Source organism: Balaenoptera borealis, assembly GCF_965194805.1.
Source record: "Balaenoptera borealis genome assembly, chromosome: 1".
Classification (NCBI taxonomy): Eukaryota; Metazoa; Chordata; class Mammalia; order Artiodactyla; family Balaenopteridae; genus Balaenoptera; species Balaenoptera borealis.
The window spans coordinates 173014718-173032545 of NC_138860.1; the positions used below are offsets into that span (position 1 = coordinate 173014718).

Below are 17828 nucleotides of genomic sequence, written 5' to 3' on the forward strand. Positions count from 1 at the left end.
TGTTAGCATACGGTATTTTTCTCTTTCTGACTTACTTCAGGCTGTATGACAGACTCTAGGTCCATCCACCTCCCTACAAATAACTCAATTTCGTTTCTTTTTATGGCTGAGTAATATTCCATTGTATATACGTGCCATATCCTCTTTATCCATTCATCTGTTGATGGACACTTAGGTTGCTTCCATGTCCTGGCTATTGTAACCGGATTTAGTTTTTATAAAGCCACTTGTGTAAGGAAGAGAGCTCCAGGCTGGGAATCAGGGACCTGGGTCCTAGTCCTAGCTCTGCCTCTTTCTTGAATATTGTCATTTTGCCTCCCTGGGCCTTAGCTTCCCTGTCTGTTGATTTCAGTTGTTGAAAGGCTCTCCGGGACTTTCCAGCAGGAAAGGCAGTTGTCGCAGAGGAGCCCCTCCTCTGGTGAGGCCTGGGCAGACTGAGGCCCTCGGAAGGAGATCTCCACAGCCCCATCCTTTGGGGGAATGGGCCACTGCTATCATGAGCACTGGCTTCAAAGCACAGAATTCTCAAGTTCATGGTAATAGTCATCTCCAACTCTAGCTCAGGGTTATGGGGTTAAATGAATGGGTCTGCAGAGAGCCAGCTCTCTTGCTGGGGAAGTAAGACAACACACAGGGGAGAAAGCACAGGTGGGAAGTTGTGTGGCTCTGGCTAGGATACAGAGGGGCTCAGAGAGGAGGGGGAGAGACAAGGGAAGGCTCCCTGAAGGAGGTGATCTTGAGCAGTGGGCCAGGTGGAGAAGAGGAACATCACTCAGGGGGACTTGCTGTTAGAAGGATCCTGGCTTAGGTGGGAGAATGGCCTGGGTGACCTGCTGTTCTTCTAGGATCTAAATCTAGGTTTCTGAGATTCTTTCTGAGTTCTTGATGGAGTTCAGGGGACCCATGGACCTTCCCCCTCCAAATATCTGCAGACATTTGTGTCTTTGTATCAGAGGAAGAAAGCCCATAGTAGCCACAGATTCTCAGCACGATTTGTGCCCCTGCCCCCCGGCCAAAGGTTAAGAGCTTTGGCCCTTGTCCTGTGGAAATCTGAAGAAGGGTAAAGGGCTTTCCTTGGACGAAGTGGTACTTACCTCTGGGATGAGAGGGGTTTGCCTGGGGAACTGCAGGACTCCTTCTAGGCAAGGGGAATGAACCCAGTCAGAGTGAACAAGCTGTGTCCCAGGAGAAGAGGAGGAAAGATGATTCTGTAAAGTAGAGAAAAACTTTTCTGGATTGGGGATCAAAGCAGATGAAGCAGGCTCCCCCTGCCCAGTGTAGACAGGGAAAGTACTGGGTTCATTCTGCCCCCTGGTTCTGCTGGGTTTCCAAGGTGAGCTCAGCTGACACCCTGGGAGGTAACTCAGTCCTCCTGCCCTTTTTCCTAAAGTGGCCAGGGCCCAGACAGTCCTCTGAGACTCTGTTACGCGAAGCAGCTACCTTGGAGGCAGCAGAAACAAGGCATTGCCTCTTAAGGGGACAGGCTTTGAGGGCACAATACTAGGCAGCCCCGATTGGCCTCTGCTGTTTCTTGGATTGAGGACCCCCATCTCCTGCTCTGACCCTGCTTCCGGGAGCGAAAGTAGACAATATTATTCTACCTGTAGGATGTTAGAGGTAGAAAGAACCTTATCATAGCCTGTGGCCCCAGGGCCCAAAGGAGAGATGGAGATGTTTTTATGTTTTTGTTTTTAATTAATTAATTTATTTATGGCTGTGTTGGGTCTTCGTTTCTGTGCGAGGGCTTTCTCTAGTTGTGGCAAGCGGGGGCCACTCCTCATCGCGGTGCACGGGCCTCTCACTATCGCGGCCTCTCTTGTTGCGGAGCACAGGCTCCAGACGTGCAGGGTCAGTAATTGCGGCTCACGGGCGCAGCTGCTCCGCGGCATGTGGGATCCTCCCAGACCAGGGCTCGAACCCGTGTCCCCTGCATTGGCAGGCAGACTCTCAACCACTGCGCCACCAGGGAAGCCCGATGGAGATGTTTTGATCCAGTCCTCTCATCTCCCAATTAAGGCCCAGAGAGGATGTGCCCAGAGCCACATGTGAATTAACGGCAGGGCAGGGAGGGCTTTCCCTGCTCTGTTAACTAACTCAAGGGTCTCTAGGCAGTAAGAGCTGGACCAAGAGGAGGGGCTGTGGTCTTTGGCCTTGATGTTGGTATCTAAGCATTGGTACCTCTCTAGTGGGCCCTAAAAGCCTAAGGAAGGGCAGCTTCGTGCTGGACTATCCATCAGAAGAGCTGTTCCTGGCCGAGAAGCCATTTGGCTTTGGTCATACAGGTCCTTGCAGGAGAACAAAGTGCAAGCCTTGGGACCCAGAAGCTTCTGCCCATACCCATCAAATTCTTCAGGCTTTTGTACTCCTTCACAAGCCAATACTGAGCCTGGGTGCTCTGCTTTTTATAGCATCTTTGCCCTCAAACCAGGGAATGAGATCTTATCTCCTGGGGCCAGGGCCCACAGGAATCTGGATGCAGTACCAGGTAGGCAGGATGCCAGTGTGGAGGCAGGGCCAGCTCACCTCACTGAGCCCAGCCCAAGACTCAGATTACAGCTCAGTGGGGGAGGGGAGCTGGCACCCTACCACACCCTTCTGGGCCTGCCTGGCTGGTGGAACAAACAAAGATGCACAAGAACTGCTTCTCTCAAGGAGCTCAAGGACTGGTCTGAGAAATTCAGTATAGTTGCAGGAGAGTCAGGCAGTAGAAAGTGGGTGCGCGTCGAGGTGCAGATGGAATTTTTTGAGGGTTTAGAGGAGGCAGAAAGAACTTCCCACCTGGGAGGATCAGGGAGGCTTTATGGAGGTGACTGGTGAACTAGGCGTTAAAGAATAGGTAGGATTTAGATGAGATGCTCGAGTGAAACAGGGCTCACTGGGCACAGCCAGAAGCTTCTACTCGGGGCAGGACCTTTGGATTGCAGAGGAGTGTCCCAGAGCAGTTTCCTTTGGAGACATGGTGGTTAGGAACACAGGCTTTGCAACTTGACAGACCTGGGTTCAAATCTAAGCTCTACCACTGTAGCACCTTGACTATGGGCAAGTCACTTTACCCTGTTTGTGTCTCATTTTGATCCTCCCCAACATGGGGTAACACCTGGCAGGGATGTTAGGAGGGTTCAGGGAGAGTACCCTTGTAAGATGCATGACACAGGTTTGACACATTCTGAACATATGATAAATGGTGGCACTTAGGAGTCCTTCTAGGATCAGGAGGAGGAGAAATACTAGCTTGTTTTCTGTGACTCCTGACTCTCCCAGCAACTGAAAAATCGCTCAGCAAGACTTACTGACGCCCTGCTGGGCATCCAGTGCTGTGCTAAACACAGGGGTGAGGTGGCTGCGGGTAAATAAAATTTATTATTATTATTATTTTTTTAAATAAATTTATTTTATTTATTTATTTTTGGCTGCGTTGGGTCTTCGTTGCTGCACGTGGGCTTTTCTCTAGTTGCGGCGAGCGGGGGCTACTCTTCGTTGTGGTGCGCGGGCTTCTCACTGCGGTGGCTTCTCTTGTTGTGGAGCACGGGCTCTAGGCACGCAGGCTTCAGTAGCTGTGGCACATGGGCTCAGTAGTTGTGGCTCGCGGGCTCTAGAGCGCAGGCTCAGTAGTTGTGGCTCACGGGCTTGGTTGCTCCGTGGCATGTGGGATCTTCCCAGATCAGGGATCGAACCCATGTCCCCTGCATTGGCAGGTGGATTCTTAACCACTGCGCCACCAGGGGAGTCCCAAAATTTATTATTTTAATGAAGTGGGTAGAGCACTTTCCGGCATGCATCAGGAAACCTTTTGGGGAGATACTGTTCTTCTCCTTTCTACAAATGAGGAAACTGAGGCCCAGAGAGGTTAGGTGACTTGCCTAGGGTCACATAGCCTGACTATGGCACAGCTGAAACCAGACCCAGGGTTTCCCATTCCAAGTCCTATGCTGTTTCTCCTACATAACAGTCCTTTCACCACCTAGCTGGAGTAGCAAGACTTTTCTCTTGAAACATTTAATGAGCAAAGCATGATTTTGTATGACAATTTGATGTGTAGCTATAAAAGCACTAAATATTGCAGAACAGATGATGGTTTTTTAATAAATTTATTTATTTATTTATTTTTGTCTGCGTTGGGTCTTTGTTGCTGTGTGCAGGCTTTCTCTAGTTGCGGCGAGCAGGGGCTACTCTTCGTTGTGGTGCGCAGGCTTCTCATTGCGGTGGCTTCTCTTGTTGTGGAGCACGGGCTCTAGGCGTGCGGGCTTCAGTAGTTGTGGCACTCGGGCTCAGTAGTTGTGGCTCGTGGGCTCTAGAGCGCTGGCTCAGTAGTCGTGGCGCACGGGCTTAGTTGCTCCGCGGCATGTGGGATCTTCCTGGACCAGGGCTCGAACCCCTGTCCCCTGCACTGGCAGGCGGATTCTTAACCACTGCGCCACCAGGGAAGCCCCCAGATGATGATTTTTAAAATAGGCCCAGCTGTGATGAGGTGCCCGGTGATCTGTGCCAGCGTTAAGGGCAGAAGGTTCTGCCACTTCGTAATCACCTCACCCTGTGAGCCTCAGTCTTCCCAATCAAATGCGGTGATGTCTGTAAAGCCCTGAGCACATCATAAGCGCTCAGAAATGGGAGTCACCGCTGTCCTGTAACATTAAAGGAAAAGGAGGGAATTCCCTGGCAGTCCAGTGGTTGGAACTCCATGCTCTCACTGCCAAGGGTGCGGGTTCAATCCCTGGTTGGGGAACTAAGATCCCACAAGCCGCGCAGAGCAGCCAAAAAAAATTAAAAAATAAAAAAAATAAAATAAAGGAAGAGGAGATGAGAGTGAAGTCTAGCAGTGGAGGATGGTTTTAGGTAAGGGGGCCAGAGGACACTGGGGTAGGGCTGAATGTCACCAGGACTGGGGTGGGCATAAAATGAGACCATGAGCTGAAGTGTCTGAGTTTGGCCTTCAGTTGGAAGAGGGGGAGACACACACTCAGTAAACACTGATTTGTGCGTGATAAATGCTGTGCTGAAGATGGAAAGATGAATAAATATAATCCCAGCCTCGTGGGAGCGGCTGACATGGAAACTGGCACTTGCCATGTGCTGTGAAGTGCCACAGCAGGGGCCCACAGGACTGTGGGTGCACGGGAGGAGTTGGGTGGGGGGCGGATCAGGAAGGCTTCCCAGAGCTTGAAGGTTAAGCAGGAGTTTGCTCATTTCACATGGAGGGAGGAGCTGGAGAAAGACGAGATGTGGATAATGCAGAGCATAGATAGTGCAGAGCCATTGACTTTTGCTTTTGAAACCCTTTGGGGCATTCTGCATCCCCTCCACCTCACTCACCCCCAAACGTACTTAACCCACGTGCCTGGCTGGGCAGAGAAGCTGAGCCTCCCTGTGGGACAGTGTGCACCAGGGATGGGTGTCCTCATATGCAGGCGATAAGGAGGAAGCTACCATTGAGTGAGACCTACCGAGTGCCTGGCCTTGTACTGAGGGCTCCACACAGCGCATCACTGCGTGTCACGACAACCCCGAAGGGTGCGAGTCATGGTATTTGCCTTTATCCAGCTTACAGCTACCTCGGGAAAGTGGAAGAGGGAATAATTAAGTGCTTGATGATTGCTGTGCCACTGCCTCAAAGCCCAGGAGGACTTCAGAGAGGGGAGAAATGTGGCTGAAATGAGCAGGGAGCAGGGGCCTTTGCGCAGGTGCCTTCACTAGACCCTCATAAGGGGAGGGCAGGTGGCAGGTCAAGTGAGGGTTGCAGCACCTGCTTCACGTGTGACTGGGCAGCTGAGAGGAGGCCCAGCCAGCTGGGGGGAAAGTCTGGGCTGGGGTTCACTGAGAAATAAGATTGGGTAGGTGCGCTGGGCGGGATTCCCAGGCGTCTAGAACTCCAGCCAGAGGGATATAGAGTCGGCCAGGCCTCTCAGGCCGGTGGACAGATGGCTCCACGGATCGAACGCTTTCCTCTTCCCTCCATTTCCACTTCTGCTCTCCCTATCTAAGCCACAAGCATCTCTAACCCGGATGCCTCCAGTGGCCTCCTGGCCCCACTCCCCTCTGCCTGTAATCAGCTCTCCACAGAGTAGCCAGTGGGGTCGTTTAGAAACATGACTCACAATGTGGTGTTCCCCTGCTAAAACCTTTCAGTTGCTTCCTGATGAACGTGGGATAAAATCCAGGAGAGGTGTGGCCTATACCTCTCTCTCCTTCACTCCCTGCTGCTCTTTCCCCACCACTCACACCAACCTTCTTGGGTTCCTCAAACACACCAAGCCTTGCCAGACCTCTTCCCCTTCCGTAGGCCCGCGGCGCTTGCTTTCCCCAGCCTGGAAGACTGCCTGGAGATGGCCGCAGGCCGGCTGCTTTATTCATCCTCTGGGTTGGATGCCGTCTCTTCAGAGAGGCCTCCCTGGCCCCCTAGTCTAATATGTAGCACACGCCTCACCACCCCCTGCCCCGGCCCACGTCAGACAGTCTTCTGGGTGCTGAGGACACAGCCGGGAGCAAGATGAGGAGGCTCCCGATGTCAGGGGGCTCACGGGCCAGTGTGGGGTGTTGCACAGTGGACACAACGTCAGGCAGTGATCAGTGTCCAGAAGAAAATAAATATGAGAAGGATGTGCTACTTTGGATGGTCAGCGAAGACCTCTCTAAGGAGCTGGCTTTTGAGCTGAGCACATGACAAGAAGGAGCCCACCTTTCAAAGATCAGGGCCCCTGAGGAGAGCGTCTTTGAGGAAGCTGGGGTAGAATAAGAGGGAGGCGCGGTGTGAGGGCAGGGAGGAAGGCGGGGGCCAGACCCTGCTTGGCCCGTGGGCCTTGGGTTAGGCATTGGATTGGATTCTAGGTGCGTGCAATGCCACTGAGCTGGGGAGGGATGTGCAGAGCAGCCTAGGGGTCAAGAGATGGCTCCCAGGGTCGGCTCTGGCTTTGGGCTGGCCACAGCGAGCCAAGCAAAGCAGGACCCTGGCCCAGGGCTACTCAGCCAGGTCTGTGAGAGCAACAAGAGCGAAGCTTCCAAACAGGCATCTCTGGCCAGGCCAGGAGCGGGATGGAGAGCCGTGCCCAGGGAGGAGTGGATAGGGAGGGCATGAGAGCACGTGGCGAGGGGAGGGGCTGAGCGAGGTGCCAGGCTCTGCTGGACTCCTGCCCCCTCCCCTGCCCAGCCCCAGCACCTCTAGGCAGGATGTCACCAGACCTGTCATGTGGGAGGCGTGGCACTGCCAAGCACCAGGTCCCTGACATGCCTCTTACCGCCTGAACCTTATGGTCCCACGTGGCCTGGGGAGTTATCAGGCCCAGAAAGGGCAGGCCTGGAATCAGAGAATTGGACTTGATTGTTGGGAGGGATGCTAGAGACGGAGTTGGGAGTCCAGGAGGTGTAATGGAAAAAGATAAGGGCGTTGGGGATTAAAAGGCCTGGACGCGAATCCCGGCTCCTGTCCTTGCAGCTGTGTGGTGACTGACGGGCCGAGTTGTGGAGGTTCGGTGACAGTGCCGTGCAGAGCACCGAGCAGCGGCCAGGCCTCCTCATCTCACGGAGGAGGAAGCAGAAGGCCAGAGAGGAAATGACTTGCCCACAGGCCACAGGGGGGCGGTGGCAGAGCTGGGCTAGTGCAGGTCTTCAGCTCCTGGTCCGGAGCTCCCCTGTGATGGAGTGAGTGGCCCTTCCCTCCTTCCCTCCTGCACTGTTCCTCTGGAACAGTCCTCTGGCCCTTCTGCAGGGGTGAGGCGGCTGCCCCTGGGCATCCCACCTCCTCCTCAGCTTGCCTCTGAGCACCTACTACGCAATGGCAGGGCTGTGTGGGAGATAGACATGTAAACAGCTTAAATACAAGGCAGGCTGAAGTGACACAGGGAGGCGGCACAATGCAGCGTGGGCCCTGGTGGCAGACGGTCTCAGTTCTGGCGCCGTCACTTAGAATGTAGTGGTGATGAGGCCCGCGCCAAAGTTGGGCCAGATCAGAAAGGCTTCTGATTCACTGCAGAGCCGCGAGGACTGTAGTGCAGTGGCGGGAACTGCGGAGGTTTAGGAGGGAGGTGTGACCATGACTGACTGGCTTGTGTTTAGGACAGAGGCTCTCCTGGCAGGTGGAGAATGAACTGGATGAACTTTTCCCCAGTGTTCCTGGCTCTGGGAATTTTCCACCTCCTCCCTCCCTGGATAATTATGCTTCCTAAGAAACTGATCAGATGGGAAGCTGCAGGAAATGCTTTGGGACAAGGATTGTGTAGGAGTTGGGGAGAGAGTGGGGAGGATGTAGCGGGAGAGGGAGATCCATGCCAAGCAGCAGGAGGTGGCTCCCTTTGGAGGGGGAGGGGGAGCCTGGGCAGGCTGGAAAGTTAAAGCACAATGTGGTGGCTCCGGGGAAGCCCAGTTCCTCAGAGCTCCTCTGTTCCTGGTCCCTGGTGGGGAAGAAGGGTGAGATTGACTGGCAGCGTCTGGCTTTTCTGGGTCAACAGGAGCTGGGGTCCTAATAGGAGAATGTGAGGCAGTGAAGCCTCGCGGCTGGAGCGCTGGGCTGGGTATCAGAGCCAAGCCCAGGCCCAGCACTGCTGCTTAGCTATCCTTACACATCTGAAATCCCATCACTGTGGGCCAGGGCCTATTATGGGAAGCAGGTGTGTACCAGGCACCCGCTCCTGGCACAGAGCACTCCTTGCATCCTAGCTCCCAGTGGGCCCAAGACCTTAGCTGTGGGCGTGGCCTCTGCTCCTCTTTGGCCTCGCGGGTTAAACCGCAGCCCTCGGTGTGCCGAGCCTCCCGGGAAGCCAGGCTCCACCCACTTGGTGTGAGCAGGTGACTGAACCACAGTGATAACAGTGAAGAGCCAGATGGTCTTAGACGGTCTTGAACCCAGGGGCAAGGCTGCCTTTGCAGTGACACAGGGACCCATGGGGAGATTCAGGGCATCCTTCGGGGCAGTCAGGGGTCAGAATAGCCTGGCGGCTTAAGGTCTTCAGAAGCTAACAAACCTGGCTTTGAATCCCAGCTCTACTACCTGCCAGCTGTATAACCTTGGGCTGAGTACCTGACCTACCAGCATCATTTTTATCTGGAAATAATTGTCGCCTGCGTGGTGTTGTTGTTGTTGTTTTAAATTTTCTTTTATTTATTTATTTATTGGCTGCATTAGGTCTTTGTTGCCGTGCGCAGGGTTTCTCTAGTTGTGGCGAGCAGGGGCTACTCTTCGTTGCAGCGCACGGGCTTCTTATTGCAGTGGCTTCTCTTGTTGCAGAGCACGGGCTCTAGGCTCATGGGCTTCAGTAGTTGTGGCTCACTGGCTCTAGAGTGCAGGCTCAGTAGTTGTGGTGCACGGGCTTAGTTGCTTTGCGGCATGTGGGATCTTCCCGGACCAGTGATCGAACCTATGTCCCCTGCATTGGCAGGTGGATTCTTAACCACTGCGCCACCAGGGAAGTCCCTCGCCTGCATGTTTTTTTTAAACCTTTTTCCCTCTGTTCATTTAATCGAGGAATAACATACATACACGCAGTAGAGTACGCTGATCTTAAAGTGTCCGTATGGCTCACTGATTATTTACAAATGTTCACGTCCAGATGGAGATAAAGAACATCTGTGTACCCCCCCAGAGTCCCCTCTGCCCTTCCCAGTCTGTACCCCCACTGTCCCCTGTGGGAACCACCATTTTGTCTTCCGTCATTGTCACTTGGTTGTACCTGTTCTTCAACTCCATATACCCGCAGTCAGACACAGGTACTCTTGTGTCTGGCTTCTTTTGCTCAGCATTTCTGTGAGGTTTCCCTTTATCTTTGCATGTCCCAGAGGTTTGTTCTTTCCATAGCTTTGCGGCATCGCCTCGTGTGAGTAAGCCACAGTTGGTTCATTCTCCTGTTGGTGGGCATTTGGGTTGGTTCCCTTTTTTGACAATTATGAATAAAGCTGCTATGAATATTCTTATCCTCCATAGGGTTTTTGTGAAAATTAAGTGAGATAATCATTTACAGTAACATGTTTAATGCTGAGTTTTGATTTAGAGCTGCTGCCCAGAAAATTCCCCCCAGATTTTTGTTGCTGTCGTTTGTAAAAAGGAAAAAAAAAAAAACAACCAACAAACACTACATAAATATTTAAAGAAAAAAATGCAAATCATACCTTTCACCCCAGCTGCTCCTCAGAGCTGATAAGTCTTCACAGTTCAGTGTGTCTGCCTGGACTTTTCCCTACAGTTGTATAAAGTTCTTTTTAATATAAATAGTTTCACAGTAATAATCATGCTGTCCGTAATCTTTTGCAACTTACTTTTGTCATTAAATCTGATCTTTTAAAAGAGTCCCCTTCTCTGTGTCAGTGGAGCAGCTTTGAGAGAGACAGGCTAAGTGAGCTCCTGAACCAGTCTCTCCGGCCTTTTGCCCTGGCCTGGCTGGACTGCCTTCAGCTTTCCTCAATGTGGAGCCCAGGGTGCAAGTTCTGGCTCTGTTGTGCCCTATCTGGATATGTTCTTGGGCTTAAATGCCCTGAGCTTTGGTTTTTCCATCTTTAACCGAGGAGAACCCATACTTGCCTCTGAAGCATGCCATGAGGTTTAAATGAGACGAAGTATGCGAAAGTACAAAGCAAAATGGAAAGTGATGCATGTGAGCTGGTTATTATGTAAAATCAGGGGCTGTCGGAGCTAGAGGAGGCCTCTGAGAAGCTAACTCAGCCCACTGTCTTAAATGTTAGGAAACAGTGGCCTGGGGAAGGTCACAGAGCCAGCAAGTGATGGAGCCAGACCTGAACCAAGGGAGGCGTAGGAGCTACAGCTTCACAGGGCACCCCACTTCACCCCCGCCTGCCGCCGCCGCCCCCCTCCCCACCATTCCCACTCTCTCTGGACCAGAGCTTGGCTCTAACCGGTCCACCTCCTATCTGTGGGGACTCCCTGCTGGGAGGAAGGGTGCTCTCCCCCTGGTTCCTGACTGAGGCCACTGGAGACTAGAACTTCCAGGCACTGATCTGTCCCCACCCTCCCCTGGTCCAAGAAAGCAGAGAAGCAGGGAGGTGGGGCAGAGGAGCGGGGACTTGGATGGGACTTGGATGGATAGGAGATGCAGCCCTGGTCTAGGACCCCCAAACCTGGGGCTGTGTGAGTCCCCCAGCCCCACGGAGCTCACTTCCTCCTCCTAAGAAGCCAAGTTAGCACCGCTGCCCCTGTCCTCAGGTAGACAAAGGCCTGGAACTGAGTAGTCGCTCAGACAGCTTCCAGCTCAGTGTTCAGGTCTCCTGAGGCTTCACCCTCACAGCTTCTGCGAGAGGGTAGAGGGGCGTCTTCCAGGCCTGTGAGATTACAGCCTAGGCTGAGGTCAAGAATCCGGAAACAAAACCCTGACCAGCATGGGCTAGGCCTTTGCCTCACTACCCTGCCCCTTCCCGGGAAGAATTTGGCATGATAAGATTTGCACGGTACCAGCCCAGGAGGGCCCCACTTTCCTCGGTGTTTAGCCACCGCATGTGGTGCCAGGCACACAGCAGCAGAAATGGCTCCTGTGCTCTGGCTCCCATCCGTCTAGGAGCCGCAGCTCATTATGAAAGCACCAGGGCAGTGATACCGGGGAGCTGGCAAGGCCCTGCTTGGGAGTGCCGTGTTGATCCAGGGTGGGGCTTGGGGAGGGGCTCTGAGCCCTGGTATCTGCTTTCAGGGTGAGGTTGTGGAGTGACACGTGTTCTAGAGGCAGTGAATGGTGACGTCACAGGAGTCCTGCTCAAAGAATAGGAGGCACCACCACCTGGTGCTTGAGCCTGACCTCACAGGCCCTTTGCCTTCATCGACTCAATGGGGCTCACCTGACCCTGTGAGGTGGGTGGAAGTGTCCCCATTTACAAATGAGGACCCTGTGGTCTGGAGAGGTTAACTAGCTTACCCAGGGTCACACGCACCAGAAAGTGGAAGAACTGAGTGACCTTGAATCCTGGGAAGCCAGAGTGAAAGACCCATTTGAGGTTCCCTGGTCCCCTCCCCTCACAGGGGAGCAAACCCGAGGCCCATAGTTAGGACGGTGTGGGGACTGGCATTCAGGGACAGTGTTCTTTCCTTTCCACTGATAACAACAACAGTTATTGCATACTGAGGCCCCCAGCCTGGTCCTTTGAACATTCTGAGATAGTTCTAGTTAGGTCCATCCTTCAGAGAATTGAGAAAATGGTATCCACATCATTTTCTCTGTGGCTCAGATGGGGAACCTGGCTGAGAAACGCCCTGGAGGATGAGCACCTGTCAGCTCTGGAGTCAGCTTCCTGGGCTGGAGTCCTGTTTGGCCCTGCCACTTACCGGCTAGGAGGCCTTGGGCAAGTAACCTAGCCCCTCTGAGCCTCAGGTTCCTCATCTGTGATGTGGGCATGAAAGGGCCTCTGTCACTGGGTAGTTGTGAGGACTAAGGAGCCCTCAGTGAGGCTGTCATCATTAACATCCCCATCTCAAGCAGAAGCTGGGCCACTGAGCTAGCTGATTAGAACCGGGGTTCCAGCCGGAGTTCCAGGCCCTCCGTGTCCTGCCCTGCAGGGGCTACTTTCCCAGCTTCTGCTGCCACAGGTATCCCCACTTCTGTACCATGTGAAGGATCATACGATGGGCCCTGCCCAGGGGGAAGCATGTGTTCATGGAGACTTTCTTTACTCCTTCCTGGGCACGGGGCACTGCCTTCTATGGGGCGGGCTGGTGGCAGGCAAGTAGGCAGGTGGGCAGCCTCTCAGCCTGCCTGGGACCTTGCCCCTCCATGCCTGGCTCTTCACTGATGGGCTCCCAGCCTCCAGCCAGGCTCTCCCCGCACAATCTGAGCCGGACTCCGGAACCTGTGCCCTGAGGACGAGAGTGATAGACAGTAGGAAGCTGTTACAGGTTGTTTTCTACTGAGCAGCCTGGCTTGAGGGCAGAGCTTGTCTTCGGGGATCAGGCGGTCCTGGGATCAAATACAGCAAGCAAGTTGTGTTGCTTGCTGTGTGCCACCTGGGCAAGTTCTTTAGGCTGTGAGCCTCAGTTTCTCCTCAGAAAATGGAAACACTGCCTATCTCATGGCGTTACTAAGACGAAATGAGAAAGCACAGGGCTTGGTGTGATCCTCCCTTCCTAGGCTGGTGGGCAGCTGGAGGGCTACGCTGTGCCCCTTGAGGCCGTGCGCACAGGCCCAACCCAGGCCTGGGAGGTGCCTCTGCAAGAGTTCCATTCCTCTTCACTAGGGTACCAGATAGCTCCTGGTTCTCCTGCAAGCAAAGCACATGCAGAACCAGGGCACGTGGGTGCTGCTAGGGGTTACCTAGAGGGAATCAGAGGTTTAGAGTGGGTGGGTGGCTTACCTCCAAGGTCACACAGCAAGGGAGTGACAGAGCTGGAAGTAAACTGGGGCTTCTGCTCCCAGCCAGCAGGACAGAAAGCCAGGGCTCGAGATGGAGGCAGCCTAGCTGAGCCGTGGCTCTGGAGTCAAAAAGACCAGCTGTAGGGCCTGGGTTAAGTCCCTTCACCTCTCTCTGCCTCCGTTTTCTTAGCTGCAGAATGAGGATGACAATACCTGTATCAGAGAACTTTCAGGAGAACCATGTAGTTAACGTGTACAAAGCATCACAGTGAAGTGCTAGAAAAAAGGTCGTTCTTTGAAAAAAGGTGGGAGTAATATGAGGGGTGGTATTGTGTTCCAAGTGAGGACTAGCTTTGGAATATTGAGTCCTGGGTGTGAATCCTGGCTCTGCCACCACTTTGCACTGTGACCTTGGCCAAGTCCCTGCCTGTCTCTGAGCTTCATTCTTTGCATCTGTGAAATGGAGGGGTCAGATTGAAATGGTCTGGGGAGGCCCTGCCTCTTCTAACCTCCTGTGGCTTTTTGCTGCCCATCTTCTTCGCCAGGAGAGGTCCAACTTCCCTTTGCTGTTTCTGGAGCCCCAGGCCTTCCTGGCACCAGGACCAAGGCCTGCAGCCGGCTGTATCCTCATCTCTACAGTGTCCTCTAAAGGGCAGCCTCCTCTGAGCATGCTCAGCTCTCCCATCCACTCCGCATATCTCCTGGCTCCCAGAGGCCTGAGGTGGCAAACTGTCCCCAGTGGACAGGGAGAGGAGGCGGGGAGAGGCCCGCCAATGCTCCCTCTATGCCCCCCCCCCCGCCCCCAGCTTCGTGACACTCAGCCAACTGGGCTGTTTTCAGGAGAAGTGTGTGGAGACTTTCAGGGCAGACCCGAGATGGATGCCTCAGGCACCTGCTTAGGGGGAAGCTCCAGCAGCTTAACCGCAGGGACTCTGCTGCCGAGGTTTCAGGGAACCTGCATCCGCAGGGCCCCAGCCGCATCCACAGCTCTCAAGATCTGTGCTCAGGTACCCTCGGAGAAGGTTTTACAGGTCTTATAGGGGACGAGAAGCAGGTTCAGTGGGGCTTCTGCCTCTCTTCAGCGTCCCCTCTGTCTTCTCTCAGCACCTCTAGAAACTCCTGCCAGCCAGGCTCAGCCTGGAACCAGTGATGACAGGGACAGGGCACCAAGCTCTGCTTCGGAGGGGCTGCCTCAGAAGGTGCCCTGGTCTCCTGACAGCTGCTTCCCTGGCAGCCGTGCTCTGGTGCCAGCTGGCCCTCTCTGGCCTGTGACTGGGGAGACAGCGATGGGACCATGGCCTTTGCTGAGCACTTTGTTTGGCAGCCCTTTGCTCCAGATATATCATCTCCTCGGACCCTCAGGACAGCCCTTTGACATAGAAATGATTATGAGCCCCACTTTTCAGATGAAGAAATGGAGACTCCGAGGTTGAGTGCCTGCTAGTAGGTGGCAGAGCCAGGAAACCAGGCTGCTGCATTTTCAAGACCAGCCTCCCTGCCTCCTCTGGTAACTGAGTTTGAGTTGAAACTTGGGACAGAATTCTGAGGCGACACCCCAGTGTGCTTTTTCAGTGTCTCCCTTCCCAGCCATCTCGCTCCCAGCCTGCACCTGGACTGCCTCCCCTGGCCCAGCCCTCCTACAAGCCCGGGACCGGTCCCTCTGCCTCAGTCCCCCAGAGAGCTGGCTGCCGGGCCCCCAGGAGAAGCTGCCTCTAGTGCAGACTGCCGCCTGACCGGGGTTCCTCCTCTCACTAGGGCCTGGCTGCCTGGCTGGGCCGAGGCTTCGGAGTGAGTCTCTGCTCCCGCGGGGGGCCCAGCACCTCTGGCGTCACCATATTCCTGCTGTGCTCTTGTGGAACCCAAGTCAGGTGGCAGCCACGCTGGGCCACACAATAAGCTGAGCCCTGGAGGGCAGACATGCCCTGCTCCCCCCAGGAGCAGAGAGGCCCCTTGCCATCCCACCCCTCCCTCCAAGATGTGTCCTCCCTCCGCGTCTTCCTTGAAAGAGGAGTCGTCACGGTGATTGCCGCAGCTCTCTGGGTGTTTGTTTTATTTTCCTCTCAGTCTTTTTACTTCCATTCCCTCCTCTTTCTCACAGACACCCTGTGCCATGGTATTGCTTTATCCCCATGCTAGAGGGGAAGGAAGTGGGGTTCAGGGCAGTACCGTGATTTGCCAGAGATCACGGAGAAGTTCAAGTTTAGAACAGAAGCCAACTCCCTTGTTGGCAGACCAGGACTCTGTACACTGCCCCATGCTGCTTGTGCAATCTTGCTCTGCATGAAGACTGTTCTGGGCCCAGACATCATGCTTGTTGGCATGGACAGAGACGGTATGACAGAGCCCCAGCTTTGTCCATCAGCAGGGCTCATCGGTCAGATGTCAGAGCTGGAAAGGCTCTCAACATGCCTCTGAGGATGGGGAAACTGAGGCCAGAGAAAGGCAAGGGCTTGTTCAAAGCACCTAGTGAGGTGGTGGTGGCAGGATCTAGACAGGAATCCAGATCTCCTGATCCCCACCCTGAGCTTGGCTCAGGCCCTTTTCCTCTCCCAATGTTGCTTCCTGGTCTCTGCAGGCATTTGGAGGTGAGATGGGGGCTGGGCTTGTCCACCTGCTGGAATCTGCAGGAAGCAGTGCCGGCTGCCGCTGGAGCCTAGACTTGATGGCTGGGCATTTGGAGAGCTCTGCTCCACCCCAGGGTGCTGAGCCTGGGGGCAGCACCATCTCCCTGACTCCCTCCCCAAGGTGCTTGCAGGCAGGACTTTTTCACCACCTCTGTCAGAACCCTCCAGCAGCTCTGCCTGGTTCACCAGCTTGACCCAGAATTCTCTCTCCAGGCTACTTAAGGCCTTTCACAGTCTGGCCCTGGGTGAGCACTGGACTGGGTCAGTGGTCTCAGCTTTGTGACCTGGCTCTGCTATTACCCGTGATCTTGGGTGCATGTCTGGATCTCTCTGAACTTCTGTTTCCTCATCTGTTGTCTACTGCCTTGGGTTTTAATGAGGACCAGAGGAAAGGCTGCTTGATGACCATCTGAGTAATGGTTTCCTCTTCAGCCTTCACTGTCATTTACGCCCAGAAGTCCTCTGCCTACACCACACTTGTTCCGCCTGTCCTGCCTTTCCGGACGCAGGGGCTTTGCCTGCAAGGCCTTCCCCGTGTCTCCCTAACCCCAGCCCTTCCTTCAGGCTCAGGCCAGTTCAGCTAGTGTTTAGTGCACACAAGCTTAGTGCCAAACACTGGAGATTAGGTTAAATTAGGACAGGAATTCTGCCCTCGAATAGTCATGCAGACTCAACAAACAAGTTTTACCCTTGCCCTGTGCCAGGCTCTGTGCTAAGTGCTGGAGAGTCAGTGGTGAGTAGGACGGGGTCCCTGCCCTTGAGCAATCTGGACGGGAGACGGCCAACCAGCAATACGGTGTGAGCAGACTCTTGGTCTGCTCAGTGCTCCCATGTCTGGGTCTCATGTGGTCCTCACAACAACCTTGTTAGGTCACTGAAGCAGGAGACGATCATCCATTAAGCAAATACTGATTGCAAGCCTACTGTGTGCCAGGCACAACTCTAGGTGCTACGGACACGACAGCGATTGGGACAGTCTGCCTTGACGGAGTTCGCATTCTGGGTCAGGGGAACTGTCAGTGAGCACATACAGACAGTCAGGAAGTGATAAGTGCTCTCAAGACTGATAAAGCAGGGTAAGCGGATAGGAGGGTACGGGAAGGCCTCCCTGAGGAGGGACCCGTAAGAAGGGAGGGAAGCTGCCATCCATGTCCACGTATTCAGTGTAGAATGTTTCAGGCAGAGGAGCCAACAAATGCAAAGGCCCTGGGGTGGAATCATATTTGCATCCAAGGAAAAGCAAGGAGGCCAGTAGCGCCAGAAGGGAGGGAGTGGAGCCAAATCCGGTGTTTGCCGCTGGATTGGGTTATGGGTTGTGAGAGAAAGAAAGGAGTCAGGATGATTCCAGGGTTTGGGGCCTGAGCAACTGAGTGATGCTGGGGAGACGGGGACCGTGGGAGGAGGAGCGGGTTTGGGGGTGGGGAAATGAGAGTTCAGCTCCTGTGCCCTTGCCACTCTGCAGGTGCACACCCAGACACACCAGCCTCGGGGTCACCCCATGCCCATCCCACTGGAAGCCTCCCCATCTCCTCAGGCTCGCTCCAAGCTCTGTCCTCTGAGAGTCATTTTCTTTCATCAGTGTCTTTCTGGCCTTTCTGAGTGGTTACCAAAACCTAGTTGAGGGGTGCCGGTCACCCCTTCTTCATCACCACCCCCAGACACTGTGAAGCACATAGTAGACTCTGTAGCCAGTTGAGCTGGAAGGGGTCGAAGGGGCCCCAGATGCCTCCCCAGGGCGCTGTTCCCTCTTCCCCGCCCAGCCAGCACCACCTAAGTCCTGTTCTCTCTTTGCAGCTCCCCCTCCCTCCTCTGCGGCAGCTGAAAATGGGGCGCCAGGACTTGCTTTCTGCACGGCTGTTGTCCTGGAAATGGTAGAATTTCTCTTTGTGTTGCTTTCCTACGGCCACCTCTCTGTACTCCACCTCTCTATATCTGA

General features: G+C 54.3%; 1 protein-coding gene and 1 long non-coding RNA gene across 5 annotated transcripts in view; one reads left to right on the forward strand and one right to left on the reverse strand.

The window, feature by feature from the left end:
* The window catches only part of LOC309608701, a 42631-nt gene extending 24898 nt beyond the window's left edge, over positions 1-17733 (reverse strand). Inside the window, exon 1 of one of the 4 annotated variants that reach the window (XR_014233071.1) lies at positions 1095-17733. This is a non-coding gene — a long non-coding RNA (uncharacterized lncRNA). The remainder of the gene's footprint in view (positions 1-1094) is intronic. The other 3 variants (XR_014233072.1, XR_014233073.1, XR_014233074.1) reach the window with 3 other exon arrangements.
* Positions 1-17828, forward strand: part of SLC9A1 (solute carrier family 9 member A1) — a 50419-nt gene that overhangs the window by 9809 nt on the left and 22782 nt on the right. The gene's annotated exons all lie outside the window — the stretch shown is intronic.